We start from the raw sequence: 17,810 nt of genomic DNA on the forward strand, positions 1-17,810 counted from the left end.
GTGAGTGGCAAGACACAATTAAGCTGCAGGCTTCATGGTGGCAAGTGAGCTTCAGTTGTACAGCTGCATCCAGTGGCAATAAAAGTAGGTCTGAGACAACTTCCCATCTCCATACATTCTGGATTAAAGTCAAGGCAGAATATCCTGCGGTTGCCAGAAAAGCACTGGAAAGCCTGCTTCCATTTCCAACATCCTATCTTTGTGAAGCAGGGTTTTCTGCAGTGACAGCAACCAAAACGAGATCACAAAGTAGACTGGACATAAGCGCCACACTTCAGGTGTTACTGTCTCCATCACCCCCAGATGGAACCAGCTAGTTGCAGGAAAACAAGCTCAGGGATCCCACTAATTCTACATTATGGTGAGTTGTATAATTGTTTTATTATATATTACAATGTAATAATAATAGAAATAAGGGGCATAAGAAATGGAATGCACTTGAATCATCCCAAAACCATCCCCCACGCCGTGGAAAAACTGTCTTCCATGAAACCACCCTCTGGTGCCAAGAAGGTTGGGGACCACTGCATAAATACACATGGAATATCACAGCAGGTAGGGAAGAAAAATAATGCCATGAAAGGAGACAGATAGAGTCCTGGGCAGGTTGAGGGTCAGCAAAGAAACCTTTCTGAGGACCCTGAATTTGAGCAGAGACCTGAATGAAGCGAGGGAGGAAGCCAAATAAATATCTGGGAAGATTTTGCTAGACCAAGGAAACAGCAGTCCTGACCAGGAAATAAGGTTGTTGCATTAAAGGAGCATCCAATAAAGGTTAAAGAAACAAGGTAGCAGGTGGTGAGAAATGAAGCTGAGAAGATAAGGCCAGGTCACATAGTTTTTGCCAGCCATTCTCAGGAAATTGGATTTGATCTTTTTTTAATGAAGTTTTCCCTCTGTCTTCCCTCTTTACTACAATGCACTTAAGTGTGGTTTTCCTCATATCTATCTTGCTTGGGGTTCAGAGTCTTTTTGGAATAAGTGGTTTAAAGCCTGTCATCTGTTTGGGAAAATTTTTCATTATTATCTCTTCAGATATTACCACTGTCTCATTTTCTCCCTTCTTCTCCTTGTTAGACCTTTTACTTTGCATCCTTATGTCTCTTGCTCTTTTCTGATTTCTTCACTTTGTGCTTATTCTAGATATTTTTCTTATTCCAGTTCACTATCTCCTCAGCTGTGTCTAATCTGCATTAAACCTTGGGGTCTGAATTCGATATTTTTTTCATTTCTAAAATTTTCTTTTGATTCTGTTTTATACTTTCTAGTTCTCTGCCAAAATCCCCAATTTGTATTTATTTCCTTGACCATATTAAGCATGGTTATTTTAAATCCACAAATTTAGATATATGTCTCTTTCTCAACACTGTCTTGTCTCCTCATGCACCAGGTTATTTTGGTTGCGTGCCAGACAGTGTATATGAAATACATGGAGATATGGAAGAATGTTACCTTTTTCCAGAGAGAAATTACAGTTACTTATGTCTGGAATCTATGGGCCCTAACAATCCCTAACCTCCTTAATCCAATCTGGGGTTGAACCAATTCAAACCTGGCTTAATTTATTGCAAATGCCAGACTATTTTAGATCAATTTTTACTCCTAGGCTGTACCCTTACGTGGTTTTCCCAACACAAATACTGAGATAGTTGTGGGGGAGGGGACTCTGGGTCTCAAGTTCCTTGCAGACCCTGAATGCCCATGTCTGTTCTCCTATCCCTGTTGTCTATCAACAGCTCTATTAGCTTCTCACTCTCTCAGGCACCTCTTCTGGAAAAAGGATACCTAGGGGAAAGTGGTCACAATGCTGGCTCACCTTTCTGTATTTTATTTCTCTCCCAGATCTTGTCCCTAAAATTATTGACTGCCTTGTGAACTGTCCAGTGCCTTCAGATATTTTTAATATTTTCTTCTTTTCTAGCTATTCTCAGGAGAAGGATTGGCTTTTATTGTATGTGTGCAGAAAAAATTGCTTGCAAAAATTACCCAAATTCTCCACCCCTCCATCTACACACACACACACACACACATTATTTATTGCTGGGGCTCAGAGGACAATACCCCAAAGTATCGTGCTTTGATATGCTGAGCACATCTTCATTAAAGGAAATTGGAAAGCCTCAAAAGCCACCGCAGAACCATAGACTTTCTAACCTTCCCTTGTTTCTCTCCACAATTGTCCCCTCCCCACAACAACCAAATGCAGAGAGGGGCTCTCTCTGGAATCTTCTTATTTGATTGAGGAAACTTCTTGCTAAAAGAAATTCAATTGTCAGCAGGGCACGGTAGATCACACCTGTAACCCCAGCACTTTGGGAGGCCAAAGCAGGTGGATCACTTGAGGTCAGGAGTTCGAGACCAGCCTGGCCAACATGGCAAAACCCTGTCTCTACTAAAAATATAAAAATTAGCCGGGCATGTGGTGCATTCCTGTAATCCCAGCTACTTGGGAGGGTGAGGCAGGAGAATTGTTTGAACCTAGGAGGTGGAGGTTGCAGTGAGCCAAGATCATGCCCCCACAGCTTGGGTGACAGAGTGAGACTCCATCTCAAAAAGAAAAAAAAAAGGAATTCAATTGTCTTAAACTCCCTCCCTAGGAATCCTATTGAACAACGAAGAAAGATTAACCCCTAGAGAAGAGACTCAAAGTCTCCACATCCAGACAGACTTTCCATCTATTCTTCTAAGGGCAGCTCTGAGAGATTACCTGAGGGACTATACGTACATAACAAGGCGGCCTTTGCTCACACTTCAGTTCCCTCCCTTAATTTCCTATAACTTGTCCCCAAGCTGCTGTTTGTCCTTTGGTCCCATTCAGCATCCTAAGAAAATAATTTACAAACCATTATCTGGTCTTCAGGCCCATTCATGCACCCTAAAATCACTGACTACCCTCTAAAATTGCCTGCAGCTCCTCACTTCGCTCCCTGCTATGATGAGGGTATCAAAGCTTCAACCATCCAGCCTTTCGTTGGTCGTCATATTTTGTATGGCTCCCATGCTTACGCATGTTAATAAATATGCCTGCCTTTCCTCCTGTTAATCTGTTATTAGTTCATATCAGTGAATCGTCAAAGGGCAGAGGAAAAGCTTCCCTCTTCAACACTACATTATAAATTGTAAACACGTTCTGTTTTAATAATATAATATATACCCCAGAAAATGTACAATGTGCACATTATTAAATGACAGAAGGATGGGGAATGAGTTAATATAAATAAAATGTTTAATGGTTTCTGTACCTCCACACTCTGAAGACCTCTGGTCTGGGAACACTTGGGGGGCTGGAGCACTAACTATTGTGGGGCAGGTGGACTGGGCTAGAGGTGATAAGAAGTGTTTAATTCAGAATGTATTTTGAAGGTAGAATTCAAAAGGTTTGCTGATGAATTGGATGTTGGTATAAAAGCAAGAGAGGAGTCAAGGATGAATCCTATGTTTCTGGCCATTGCCTGAGATGGGAAGGATCAGGCTGCACTGGGGATCACGAGTCTACGGTCCACACTGGCACGTTACAGACCCTGAAATCCAAGTCAGCAGCAGGTTTTCCCCCCAAAGATCCCTTCCATTCCAGGGATGGAGCTTCCCAGGGACACAGCAGAGGACATGTGTCCCTCAAGAGGGCAGGATTGTTTGTCAAGGAAAAAAATCACTTCTCTCCCACTGAAATTGAACTCATAAGAAAGTTGTGTAATTTTAAATTCCAGCTCTTCCATAAACATTCCTCAAACTCTTCCCACCACTTCCAAACTGTGCTAGCAACAGCTTTAGTGCATCTGGACGTTTCCCAATCTGGGCTCTTCAGAGTATCCAGTGTACGAGTTAATACCTATCCTGTGGCAGAGGAGGAGGAGAAGAAAGAAGGAGAAGGAGAAGCTGGAAAGTGAGGAAGAAGGAAGAAAAGGAAAAAGAAAGAAAGATGGAAGGAAGGAAGGGGGGAAGGAAGGAAGGAGAAAGAAAGAAAGAAAGAGAGAGAAAGAAAGGAAGGAAGGAAGGAAAAGAAAAGAAAGAGAAAGAAAGAAACAGAGAGAAAGAAAGGAAGGAAGGAAGGAAGGAAAAGAAAAGAAAGAGAAAGAAAGAGAGAAAGGGAGGAAAGGAGGAAGGAAGGAAGGAGAAGAAGTGAGAGGAAAGGAGAAGAAGGAAGACAGAAAAGGAGGGAGAGAGAAACAGAAAGAAGGAGGAAAAGGAGGAGGAGAGAAAGACGGAGCCCAAGAGAGAAAGATAGGAAAAAGAAGAAGGGGAAGAAGAGAATGAAAGAGAAGAAGTCTAAGAGGAAGGGGAGGAAGGGAGGGCAGAAGAAGGGAAGACGGAGGAGCAGGAGGATTCTCATGACCAAGTTTGGAAAATGCTGCAATAAACAACATGCACATGAGGAACATGTTTCCTTACTGTGGGACTCCTCAGAGCCTTTAATATGCTATTGCACAATATGACTCTCTAACCAGGATGCAGAGTACGCAGCCATTCCCTGACTTATTGTCTCTGAATGCTTATTAATAGCTCATGAGTAATTTTGTTCTGCTGAACAATTCAGGAGACATTGCTGTAGACCCCAGGTCAACAACTATAGCCCAAAGGCTAACGTCAGCCTGCCATTTGTTTTTGTATTGCCAGAAAGCTAAGGATACTTGCAACATTTTTAAATGGTTGGAAAAATTTAAAAAGAAAAACAAAACTTCATGACAGATGAAAATTATATAAAGTTCAGATTTCAGTGTCCCTTTATTTTTATTGGAATACCGTCTTCGTCAGCTCAGGCTAATATAACAGAATACCATCAGCTGGGTGACTTAAACAACAAATATTTATTTCTTACAGTTCTAGAGGTTGGAAATTTGAGTCTAGGGTGCCAGCATGGTTGGGGTTCTGGTGAGGGCTCACTTCCTGGTTTGCAGGTGGCTGCCTTCTTGCTGTGATGAAAAGGGGAGCTCTGGTCTCTTCATCTTCTTACAAAGTCACTAATCCCACCATGGGGGGCTCCACCCGCATGATCTCATCTAAACCTAATTACCTCTCAAAGGGCTTCAATACATGGATTTGAGGGAGACACATTGAGTCCACAGCAACAGCCATGCTCATTCACTTACCTATCATCTGTGGTTGCTTTTGAGCTACAACAGCAGAGTTGAGTAGCTTGCAGCAGAGACCATTTGTCCCTCAAAGCCTAAAATATTTACAATCTGGCTCTTTACAGAAAAGGTCTGCCGACCCCTGCTCTAGACTTCCCACACAACGTAGCATTAAAATATGCATTGTCATTCTGTATTTCTTCACTGTTAACTCTTATTTCCTCAGCTCTATTCACTACTCTGCAAGCAGGAACCATGCCCTATAATTTTCTGTTTCTGGCAGAATCTGGCACAGTGCTGAGCACAAGGACAGTGCTCGAATATCTCTGTAATGGCCTTCTTGCCAAGCATCAGGTATTTATTGGGAGGGGACACTTTTCAAAGAAGGTCATCGGGAGGCACGTGGAGAATGGTAGCTTTGAGAAAATATCTCCTGGGGAGACAAAGCCACTCTGTGTTACTTAGGACAAGCAAGGACGGGTCTGCTGCATGGAAAAAAAAAAAAAAAACAGCATTGAGTGAACACTGGCTTTTATGTATACAGTGTCTTGATCATTTTTCTTTTAGGAAAGAAATTTAAACTACACGATTGAATTACATGGTATATTAGCTTCAGAGCATTCAACGCTGTCAGCTGGGAATAATAGTAATACCCCAGTCTGTGGTTGTTTTGAAAGTTGAGTGGAGGAATGGAACAAGATAATATAAATAAAAACTGCTTTGTCAGTGGTTAAGGTGCTATATCAGCAAGTTACGCACACCCTTCTGGTCAGGCCCGTCCTAGCATTGGTGAGGCCCAAGGCATGTATAAAAATGGAGGCCCACAAACCACATGGCTAAACACTGAAAAGTAATAAATCAAGTTAACAAGCTGTTCAGTTGTGTTCTAGCCGCCTGCTTGATAAATATGCCTTATAACAACCTGGAAAACCTGGTTTGAATTTAGAGGTCTTGGGCTCCCAAGACAATGCTGGAATATGGTGGTCTGGGAGGAAGTGGCTCTGTCCACTAGCTGGCATCCCACCCCCTCCTTTCTCCCTTTCTTTTTCCCCTGCCCAGTTCTGTCTCACCTCCTAAGAAATAGGCACCTGTGGTTGTGCAGCTCACATGGCCAAACTCCAAACACTCTCCACACACACAGCCATCTCCACTTCATTGCCACCCTTTGGCCACTCCTTGGCTACCCCTTGGGCCTAACAGTACACGACCAGCTGCAGGTTTGCTCTTGGGAGGGATCCTGGGAAGAAGCTGACTTTGGACCATTTGAGTGGGAATTCCAGAGTCCCAGGTACCAGAAGCATGGTCTAGAAGGGAAGTGAGGGTGGGGTATGTCCTCTGAGCCCCACAGGCTCCCGGCCCCATGGTAGGACAAGGTGAGGCCCTTCTTGTCCAGGCCTCAGGACAGGACTGATTCTGACCTGAAGCTCAGTTATCTCACTAATAATCACCACAGTGACAGCAGCAACCGTGTGTCGAGTGCTCCTGCGTGCCAGCCACTCTTCTACGTGCCTCGCACTTTACTTAATAACAAAGTCTTTCCTCAACTGGGGCTATCAAGTGGGAATCTGTTTGCATCTTGGCACGACTGGCACATGAAAGCCAGTTCTCACTGAGGAGGAGGATTGTCTAAGTCCTTAGCACATGGGGAGCAAGCAGAGAAGCACCAGCTCAGCGAGGCTCTTCCCTGGGGTAGGAGGGCTTCCTCCCACGGGAACGGCCCAGCCGCAGGTAGGACGCCAGAACGTCAAAGGATGTTAGAAACCCAAGCCTCTGCCTTGGCTGATCCAGGGGATCCGAGACAGGAGAATGGAGAGCAGGAGCAAGTGAAAACCTGACCCCCTGTAGCCCACACCTCGATGGTTGGAGCACAGAGCTTTTAACCACATCCAGAAAGATACCTGAGAGCCCTGGAGCATCAGGGCCTGTAGCCTGCTCTCCCGAGCATAGAGTAGAGGAAATTGCAAGCCCCAGGGAGAGCCCCAGCCTTCAGCTCAGAAAAGGCGGAAGAGGAAGAGGAAGGCACCTAGGAGATGTGAACCTGGGCGAACCTGAGGAAGAATCCGCCTTGGCCTGTGTACAGCATGCAGGGAGTCGAGTCAAGGGGGTGTGGATTGGGTGAGCGTGGTGGGCGGGCTGGAAGAAACCTGGGTAGTGGCAGTGATATCTAGAAAAGTTTTCTTCCCTGATAAAGACAGGCATGTGAGGAGAAATAGGTCTGACTCTAAACCGGCTGAGTGTGGAGGTGATGGATGGAGCAGCAGCAGCCTTCTTTCAACCAGCAGAAGATATGCCTAGGAAGCACCCATCCCACAGAGGTGGCCAAGCAGAAAGAGGGAAGGCAGACTGATGCTGGAAGACGCCTCTGAACCCCTGAACCCCAGAAAGGCTGCCTCTATGCTTTAAAATGTGGTTTCTTGCTACTTAAGTCTTTTTTCCTGGGACTCTTCCTGGCTCTCAGTCCAAAGCTTCTAAACGAAAATGAACCTTTTCCTTTTCCTATGTGGAGAGTTTCTTTTCTGTGAAGGGACTCCACGTCCTTGCCTTTCCTGGAGAAGGCAGTGGGAAGGCAAGCAGGTCGCCAACACCCACCACTGTGCCCTGGGAGAAGTCATTTCCGCAGGGACAGTTCTGAATGAGAACAAATACTTGAGAGTATTTAAGGAAATAAAGGACATCTGGTTACACAGCGGCTTTGACGGAGGCAGCAAGAGATGGGTGGTGAAGAAACGAAGAGGATGAACGTGGGGCCGCCCACGGGGACCCAGCCCCAGGGGCGAGTGCTGTTGATGGTGTGGTTTTCCTTCAGAATCCTGGCACCAAGGTACTGCGGAGGCCGAAGCAAGTACAGCAAGCTCTGAGCCTTGGGGTTCCATCTGCGTTGAACTGGTGCCGTCTATAGCACGTGAGTAAATACAACATGACAAAAGGAAAGGTTTTTCTCAGAGCCTATGAATATGGAACTACTAATTTGAGTCCACGCCATCAATCCCAATCTAGTGACCCAACAGCCGTGGGGTGTGTATGCACAAAACCACTTGGATGAGAAACAGGATGGAGGAGGGAAGCCACTAATAAATGCCTCCTCGGGCGCCTGCTCCAGCCGCGCACTGTCTCATAGCCCACCCTGTCCACTGAGGCACAACCCCACTCGTGGCCTTCCCCCAACTGAGGCTTCAGGGGGCTCTTGGGGGCTGTCTTGGCTCATATCGGGCCCAAGTCTGGTCAAAAGTCCAATCTCTACCTCTTGGCATGAGCTGGTTCCTTCCTCAGCTCCTCCTACCCCTGCGCCCACCAGGTGCCACCTTCCATAGATTCTTCTGTTCCCACAGGTGTGCAAGGTAGCGGGGAGACCTGTGTCTGCCCAACAAGGCCCGGGCTCCAGGGGCCCTAACCAGGTGTGGGCTGAGAACGGGAGCTCCCCAAGGGCGGGCCGCGCTCCTCATCCTGTCGCTAAGCCCTTGCTGAATGAGTGAAGGAGGGGCTTTGGAAGCCCAGGTCTGCAGAGTCGAGAGAGAACCTCTCCGCTCCCTTGCGTCCTCAAACTCTGCCCTCTACTTCCTGGGTACAGGCCAGACTTCATCTCCCAGCCTCCCTGGCAGATGAGGGCAGGCTCCTCTTGATGGAATGGGGTGAAAGCAAGGAAGCCATATCCACGCTGGCCCATAAGAAGCTGCTACAGAACCCTTCCTCCTCCCTTCCTCCACCACCCAGCAGGAAGCAAGGGAGCCCGGGGCACCACGGTGGACCACAGGATGAATGACACAGGCCCCTGGGTCCCTGAGCCGCTCTCTCAGTTCCGCCTCTCAGCATGAAAGATCCCACATGTGGGAACTATGTGTTCTAGCAGCTGGCATCGCCTTCACCAACTCAGGGTTTAGGACAATATTGTTTGTGCCCCAATGTCTAACAACACTTTTCGTTAAATAATCATCATCACAGCTGATATTTACTGAGACCTTTGAGTTCCAGCCACTAGCCAAGTGCTTTGTCAGGATCTGATTTTTTAGAGCTCATGACCACCCCTGGGATGCAGGTGTGTGGTGTGGGGATCGTTGCAGCCTCCCCACATCCATTCCATTCCTTCCCAAGCACTGCATTCTGATTAGGATGAGGTTGGCCCTATCCTTAGCACCAAAGATGGGCCCCGACTGTGTCCAGGGTGGACAGTGTGTGTCCTAAGTCAGTCTCAAGAGCTCAAGAGCTCTGTTTCAGATGGAGGAGGAAACACCACCTCTCTCCCCAAATATTAATAGGAAGATGTGAAGCCTGGATGCCCTTGGACATCCTCTTGCAACCAGGAGGGAAGCCAGCCTGAGCCAATTCATCCAACAAAGCCAATTCATGATGTAGGATAAGGCAGAGGCAAAAGAACCACAGAGAAACAGAACCAGAGCCTGGTGCAGTTATACCTCAAGCTCAGCTTGGCAGAAGCAGTTAGTACTCATGAAATATTCCATGTGCTTGCCACGTGCCTTGAGCCACTAGGGCTGCCATACTGAAGTGCCCCAGATGCGGTAGGTTATTGTCTCAGCTCTGGAGGCTGGATGTCCTTGCAGTTAAATTGGAGCCATATGTCTAGGTCTGGCCATTAAATTGTAAATGACAGTGGTATGTGTCACTTCTTGGCTAAGGCAGGTAAGAGCCAGTGTGCTTTCCTCTCTCCTGATCCCATGATGCTCTTAGTAGCCAGGTGCCGAGATGGGGAAAACAAGAGGGCAGGAACCTGGATCTCTGCATCAGGAATGGAGGAGGGGCCCAGCTAGCGGCACTGAATTGTCGGTGAGCAAGAGGTGTACATCGTGGCGTTATGCCTCCATGCTTCTGGTGCTCACAATGCTGATTAATACATCTACTGTTCTTCTAAAATCAGGACTCCTAAATTGCCAAGACCAGTAAAATCCTGTTATTGTTGAAGCCAGATGAAATCAGGTTTTTTGTTAGTTGCAGCTGAAAGCAACCTAACTCATACAGTATTGTCACTTCTTTAAAATGTAGAAACTAGGGCTTAGTGAAATAGAGTGACTTGCTCAAGGTCACACAGCTAATATGTGACAAAACTGAGCTTCCATAATAATGCTAGGAGTTCACAGTGTGCGGTCCCCATACTATCTCCCTCACAATCATTTGGGATACATGTTTAAAAAGTAGATTAACTGGCCCCATGAATACTGATCAGTCCATCTCTGGATAAGGGGCCCAGGACTATGGATTCTCATGAGCTCTCCGGTGGCTGCTGTCCGTTCAAAGTTGAGAAGCTCTGGTCTAAACTGAGAACTCTTCAGGAGGTACAGTGTCACATGTCCCATGTGTGGGGAACTGGTGAAAATAAATCCATTTGAAGTACAAACATGTTTCAGTTGGCCACTCTCCATGCTACAGTGTGTTTGCCAGTGTTTATAAACACAGTTGAGAAAAAGTCATCAAACTTCATAGCCCATGGTCGTTGACATAAACAAAGATACTCTCCACTGAGTTTTACTTTTAACTTTGCCATTAAGATGGCAGCGATCTTAGTTGCAAGAACTAATTGCAGATTTCATGCTGAATTTTTTTCTCATATCCCCAAAATTACAAATTCTGTGTTGAACCACAAATCATTCATTCAGAAAAAATCCTACATATTATACAAGGATACGGAAGAAAAAATGCATTGCCCAAGAAAACGTGCCTGTGGGTGTCTGGCCCATGGATCATGATCAAGGAAGATGTAGACTGCAATTGTGATACACAGCCAGTGCACTATGGCAGTACGCAGCTAGTGCACTACTGTGATACACAGCCAGCGCACTACTGTGATACATAGCCAGTGCACTACTGTGATACATAGCCAGTGCACTATGGCAATACATAGCCAGTGCACTACTGTGATATACAGCCAGTGCACTATGGCAATACACCGCCAGTGCACTACTGTGATACACAGCCAGTGCACTACTGTGATACATAGCCAGTGCACTATGGCAATACATAGCCAGTGCACTGGCTGTGATACACAGCCAGTGCACTACTGTGATACACAGCCAGTGCACTATGGCAATACACCGCCGGTGCACTATTATAATGCACAACTAATGCATTATTGCAATACACAACTGGTGCCGCCTCAAGGATTGACAATGTACATTAACCTAGAGGCACAAACCATCTGTGAAATTTAAAAATAAGTAAACTATCACATGTCTAGGAATAAATCTAATAAAAGATGTGTAAAACCTCCTAAACTCATAAACATTGCTGAGAAAAATCAAAGAAGACTTAAATAGAGAGAGATGACATATACATAAAAAAACTATTAAGAGAAACAAAAGGCAAGCCACAAACTGGAAGATTTTGAAATTCATATATCCAAGAAAGGACATATTCAGAAAATGTAAAGCTATCTTGCAAACAAATAAGAAAAGGATGTAAAACCCAATTGCAAAAATAGGCAACATCAACAGGTAAAATTTTCAGTTACACAAGATGAATATGTTCTGGAGACCTGCTATACAGCATAGCACCTAGAGTTAACAATACTGTATTGCACATGTTACAATATATTAAAAGGACAGACCTCAGGTTAAGTGTTAACACACACACACACACACATGCACACACAACACCACAGAGAGATTTCTGGAGGTGATGGATATGCTTAGTACCTTGATTGTGGTGATGATATCCTGGGTACATGCATTTGTCCAAACTCATCCAAATGTACACATTATATGCAATTTTTGTATATCAATTATATATCAATAAAGCTTTTCAAAATGGGCTAAAAATGGGCAAAAAAATAAAGATAATACATTGATACAGTCAACTGTTCTTACCATCCACATCTCAGACTTTCCGGGAAGGCAGATGGGGTAGGGGAAGAAACAGTAACGCTGATTCATTTCATCTTGGGCCTCTCTCGATTTGCTGTCCAAACAATACATGCTGGACTTGCAAGCTGTACCAGAAAGCCTGGAAAGGGAAGGGAAAAAAAGAAACACCCTTGGACAAAACCTCAGCAGCCAAGTTGAGACTCTGAGCCATATGCATGTCTTTGTGTGGGTTGAAATCTATTTTCTCTGGGTTCGATGGATTATTATAACACCCAAAGTTTTCCAAAAAACGTCAGACAAGGTTACCACAGCAATTAAGCTGTCTGCCATCTGCAAGAGGCTTGGCTTAAGGTTTACTGAAGTTAAACATGTTTTGAAAAGAAAAAATTAAGGCTGTCGATGTTTTGCCTATCAGTCAAGCTCAGCAACATTAGGCCTTGGAGACTCTTCAGGGAGAGTCGTTCTCCCTCAAGGAATAGTTTAGCATTGGCATGCTGAAATTTCAGAACCCAAGGAACATTTCAAAAATAAATTATGCCTTGAGAAACACTGCACCTAATCTTGGAACTGGCAGAGTAAAAACTTTGCTAAGACATTCAGCCAAGCAATTGAGATTAACACTCTTTATCGCCTTCCCAAATGGCAAGTTATTTAAAAAAAAAAAAAAAAAAAAACAGACCTGAATGTTAACTGAATTTCACATTCTTACTCCACAGTTTCTTTAAAGCAAATAAGTGTCTAAAATGATGACAGTAAAACTTATGGTTTAAAATTCTGAGGAGTGTCTGCAAAGTCTTATATTTTTCTCAGCCAGATTTTCTGGCTGAACCAAAGCTTTCCTGAGAAAAGGAGGAGAAGGAAGATGGGTTCCATGTGCCTGGAAACATTATCATTCTTTCCAGTTGCCCATCTTTAGCCCAGGGTTACTTTTTATTCTTTCTTGAGAAAAAAATATTCCAGGAACCAAAAAAAAACAAAAACAAACAAACAAAAAACATAGTTAAATTTTATCCTCTGAACAACGGGCAGGGGAGAGTCAATGTCATTTTTCTCCGGGAATGAATGACAGGAGGTTTTCTCATCTTAAAGCAGTGCTGTGCTGGCAAACCAGCTCTCTGGGAGGAAAAACAAAATCTTCATTTGTAGCATTTGCCAATTTCCAAAGTGTAAATAATCCCACCATGGCTAATTTGAAGTTCTCAGTCATTTAACAACCAGATCTCAAAATTTCCAAATATTCAACAATCCTTTCTCAGAAACTAGCTTCAACTTACCACTCTCTTGAAGCGAATTATTATTATTGCCCATGACATGTTTTATTTATCCAATATATAAAAATAACTTTACCTGGCATTGGAATGCAAGAGAAAAGACAGATGACAGAAAGGGGCTCTGCCATTCAGAATCCTACAATTGAACAGGCAGGGAAAATACACAGTAAAGGCCTCTGAGAACACAGCTGCATATACTACATCTGTTTGGAGAATTCTCCTCTCTTCTGGGCACAGCCTTTTAAGACAGCCCAGATAATGCCAGGCATTGAAATGGCACTGTGATAGTGGAGGGGGTCAAGCGTTAGTATGGACAGAGGTAAGGTGGATGGACAGGAAAGCTCTTATACATCCATAAGAATGTCACTTGGAATAAGAGTTAGGAGTTACTTTTTTTGCTCCAAAGCTAACAACTAGGTCTGCCGGATATAAGACATAAGGAAGCTGATTTCTGCTCAACATAAGAAAAATGTTTTTGTTTTTTTGTTTTGAGACAGAGCCTCGCTCTGTTGCCCAGGCTGGAGAGCAATGGCGCCATCTCAGCTCACTGCAACCTCCACCTCCCAGGTTTAAGCGATTCTCCTGCCTCAGCCTCCCAAGTAGCTGGGATTACAGTCACCCACCACCATGCCCGGCTAATTTTTATATTTTTAGTAGAGGTGGATTTCACCATGTTGGCCAGGCTGGTCTCAAACTCCTGACCTCAAATTATCCACCCACCTCAGCCTCCCAAAGTGCTGGGATTACCATCATAAGCCACCACACCCGGCCAAGAAAAAGTTTTCCAGAAAAAAAAAGTTGTGCTGTCAGAGGAGATAAGACCATGAGAAGAAAAATAGCCTCTTACAACATTTCTACCAGTTGATACTATTTCTTACATATCCTTTTGTCCAATTCTCACAATGACCTCATGGTACAGGTACTGGCCACTCCTTTATAGTGAAGAAACTGAGGCACAGGGAAGGCAAAAAACTAACTTCTCTGAGGTCTTCTACAGCAGGAGCAGGACTCAAACCAGGTCTCCTCATTCAAGTAGGATTTTTTCCCTCTCTCAAAATGATTCAGAATCTGCCCTGAATTTCAGCGTGTTCCTTGAAAGAGGAACGCCTGGTTACGGAAACTGAAGTGCATTCTGCCAGTAGCACCCAGGCCAGGCACTGCACTGGGGGATTGAACTGGACACAGGAAACCACTCTGTGCTACTTTAGATTTCTAGATAAGGGCCCGGTGTAAATAAAAGAGTGTTCTCCTGAAGATGGTCATATTGACCTGGCTAATTTCTGAGAGGGACATTAAGAGTCAGTAAGGGACGTGCATAAACCACCTTGGACGCACTATGATAGGCACAAGAAGGAACAGATGAGTCTACCAGAGATGGCTTGGAACAAGTTTATCCCACTCCTAGGAAAATGTCATGGCAAATACTCTGTATATTCAGCTAAAATTCATCAAAAATGAAAGTCATTGACAAAGATCTTAGAACACAGCTCTCAGGGGAACAATGATTTCTTCTGTAGGGGATCATTAAGGGTCATTGCAGATTCAAGAAGTTTCCAGAATAAGGCAAACATTCCTTCAACACAGACGGGGTCCATCACAGACCACTCAGCCACCTGCATCCCAAGCTTTGCACATAACCCAGGACACAGTGAGACCAGACACTGGGCTTGGACATTGAATGCATTGAATGCATTCTCATGAGTCACTATTGCTTCATAGATATAAATTGCCCTCTGCAGACCATAAGACCTGAACACGAGAAGACTGTTCAGGTAGTGTTTTTTAGCTGCCAAAGGCACCCCCAGGAGGGATAACAGAGCAGATGTCAGATGCCCCCACGAGTGAACCCTGAACCCAAGACGCACCAGGCCAGCTCAGCCATGTGGTCATTTCCACAGGTCTCTCCTCCCCTCCCCACACTGCTGACCCCCCTGTGTGTGCTGGGAGGCACAGCCCCCCTTGGGAGGTTGACATTCCAAGTCAGTGAGTACCACAGCCAAGCTTGCCAACCTCAGCACAGCCCCCTGCCAGGGAACTGTCATTCTAAACACCATGCTTGGGATGGGACCTCCTGCTGGGGCCTGCCCCTGTGCTCCACCCGCAGCCTGTGAGGTAGTGTTTCTACCCAAGGGTTGAGTGTTCAATGAGTGTCTTGTCCTTTCAACAATAGCAGACGTGTTACCCTGCAGCTTGGGGAGCTCTGGGCCCTTCGTGAGTGGAAAATGAAACCTCACTGTGAAGGTATTGAATGGCCTCCAAATAACACGGCAGGACCAGCCCAGAAAGCCAGAGTGTTTTCTGTGCACACGTCATGTGACCCACAACCAGCTCCCAGGGGAAGTGAGAAACCCGTACCACACTTTGCCCTGGAATGATGTTTTCCATCTCTCTGGTTTTGGGCATCTGGAGATGATCCCTCTGGTGCCTTGCTCGCTGAGGACAGTGAAGCAGGAATGAGCCACCCATACAGGCCAATATGCCATCAATCAACGTCAATATTATTCCTAAGTCTCCACCCCCACCAGGAGTGGTGCGTTCCAGCCCCTGGGGAGGCAGCAGAGCTGTCAGACCATTGTCAGGCTTTGTGGGGAGTTGTGGCAGCTTTCTACAAGCCTTACCCCAACCCCGGACTCCAGCAGGGCTGCACTGCATGTTTCCTGAGGATGTCTCAGAAGAGTTCAGTGCTTCTCCTGCAAGGAGCTTGACCTGGGCTCAAGATGCTGCGACCTCAACCCTCCAGGTCCAGGCTCAACAGCCCAGCACTGGAGCCGACTGTGGATTTTTCATGCACAGCACAGCTTCACGAGGACCTCTGGGCCCCTCACGCACAACAGCCCACCCAGGGTCTTTCCTGCTCCCAACTCTCTTGGAGGCCCATGCCAAAGACAAGGGCTGGGGATGAAGGACAGAGGCCACGAGCGCCTCCCCACCACACACCACATTAGGCCTAATGGAATCTCCTCTTCCTTCTCCAAGATATCTTCTCTTCCATGCAGCTTTTCCCAGTCCCCAGAGTCACTGGTCCTTGGGCCACTGCATACTTCCAGTGCAATTATGCATTTATTGCATTTGACTTTTTTTAGTAGTTACTGGTTGCAATGGTTGATTTTATATGTCAACTTGGCTAGGCCGTGGTGACCAGTTGTTAGGTCAAACACCAGTCTAGACGTTACTGTGAAGATATGTTTTAGATGGGATTAACATTTAAGTCAACAGGCTTTGAGTAAAGCAAATTACCCTCCATAATCAGAGTGGGCCTCATTCAATCCATTGAAGGTCATAAGAGAAAAGATGGAGGTCCCTGGAGGAAGACGGAATTCTGCCAGGCAATCGTCTTCAGACATCAACTCTTCCCTGGCTCTCCAGCCAATGGGCCTGCCCTGAAGATTTCAGACTTGCCAGCTCTCATAATTGCATGATCCAATTCCTTAAAAGAGAGAGAGAGAGAAAGGAGAGAGATATCCTATTTGTTCTGTTTCTCTGGAACACCCTAATATACTGGTAGACATATGGGCTCCCCAAATGGATTGTAAGTCATGCAGAGGCCGAAACTGAGTTTCCTCCACCTCCACGACCCCAGCAGTGCCTAGCCCATAGCCAGCCACAGAATGGACCCTCAGTAAACGCATGCTGAGTGGACAGCACATGGTCTAGGCCGGGAAGGGGTGAGGTGTAGGAAGCAGGGAAGTGCAGAGGTGCACATCCTGAATGTGAGGGCCTCCTTGAGTTTGCAGCCCAGGTCCTGGGCCCTGCCCGTGTGGTCTGCAGGGAGAAGTCATTGGTCTACATGCAGCGACCCTGCTGGCCTCTGGGACTCACACTCCGCAAGCTCAAGGGCCTGGTTGGCACCATGGAAAAATCTTGAAGCGCTCACTTGGCGTGAACAAGGTCTGGGGTTCATGAGAATCAGAACCTTCCAGAACCCTGGGCTGTGCACTGTTATGCTGAAAGGCTGGTGCTCATTTTGGACCGTGAAGTGCAGCCATGAGCAGAAGGAATCCCTCCGAGCATCATGCCCAGATGGCGGCTCAGCCTTTCCCTTGTAATGCATGGCCCAGAGGGAGGGGCCAGGGTCATTCTGCCGCAGGGCTGCTCCCCCAAGCAGCCCTAAATGGGCAGACTGTGTGGGAGGAAACAGCCCCCTTGGATTACTGGGCTATAAAACTTCAAATGCATGAAGACTTTGGGTGGTGATCAAAACCCCAGCGCACCCCAGGACCCCACCATGCAAAGCTCGCCCCACCAGATAGTCCCCGAAGGTCCTTGTTTCTCAATACACAGCCCCTGGCTGGGCCTCACATCGGCCCAGATCCTTCCTGGAGCTTTGGTTTTTCTTGAATCCTCAGCAGTCCCCACCCTGCTGCTGTTAGGACAGAACCGCCAAGTCAGGAGCAACAGATAAAAGGGCCTCCCCTGCCCTGGTCCCTGCGCTACAGTGTAGGCTGAGCCAGGCTCATGGCCTGTGCAGCATGTCAAAGACAGCATCCCCATTTCGCCCTGCCCTCCCCTCAGCACCACAAAATACACAAGGCCCAGAAGAGGAGTCCAAATGCCTTCTCGCTGTCCCATGTTCACACGGACACTGCTTAAGGATCTAAGTACATCTCAGAACACAAGAAGCCATGAGTGAGACTCTTGCTTTGTTCAAAGAGCTGTGTGAT

The 17,810-nt window shown here is 46.1% G+C and overlaps 1 protein-coding gene across 2 annotated transcripts in view; it reads right to left on the bottom strand.

Annotated features, from left to right (window-relative positions):
• Positions 1–17,810, bottom strand: part of PSMG1 (proteasome assembly chaperone 1) — a 150,360-nt gene that overhangs the window by 68,886 nt on the left and 63,664 nt on the right. The window contains exons 8-9 of one of the 2 annotated variants that reach the window (XR_010154514.1): positions 16,387–16,576; positions 11,882–12,017 (exon numbers count right to left, since the gene is read on the bottom strand). The gene's annotated coding sequence lies outside the window, so the exon portion shown is untranslated. Of the gene's footprint in view, positions 1–11,881; positions 12,018–13,169; positions 16,577–17,810 lie in introns of those variants that run through there. The other variant, XM_063803635.1, reaches the window with a different exon arrangement.

This window comes from Pan troglodytes, chromosome 22 (genome assembly GCF_028858775.2).
Source record: "Pan troglodytes isolate AG18354 chromosome 22, NHGRI_mPanTro3-v2.0_pri, whole genome shotgun sequence".
NCBI lineage: Eukaryota > Metazoa > Chordata > Mammalia > Primates > Hominidae > Pan > Pan troglodytes.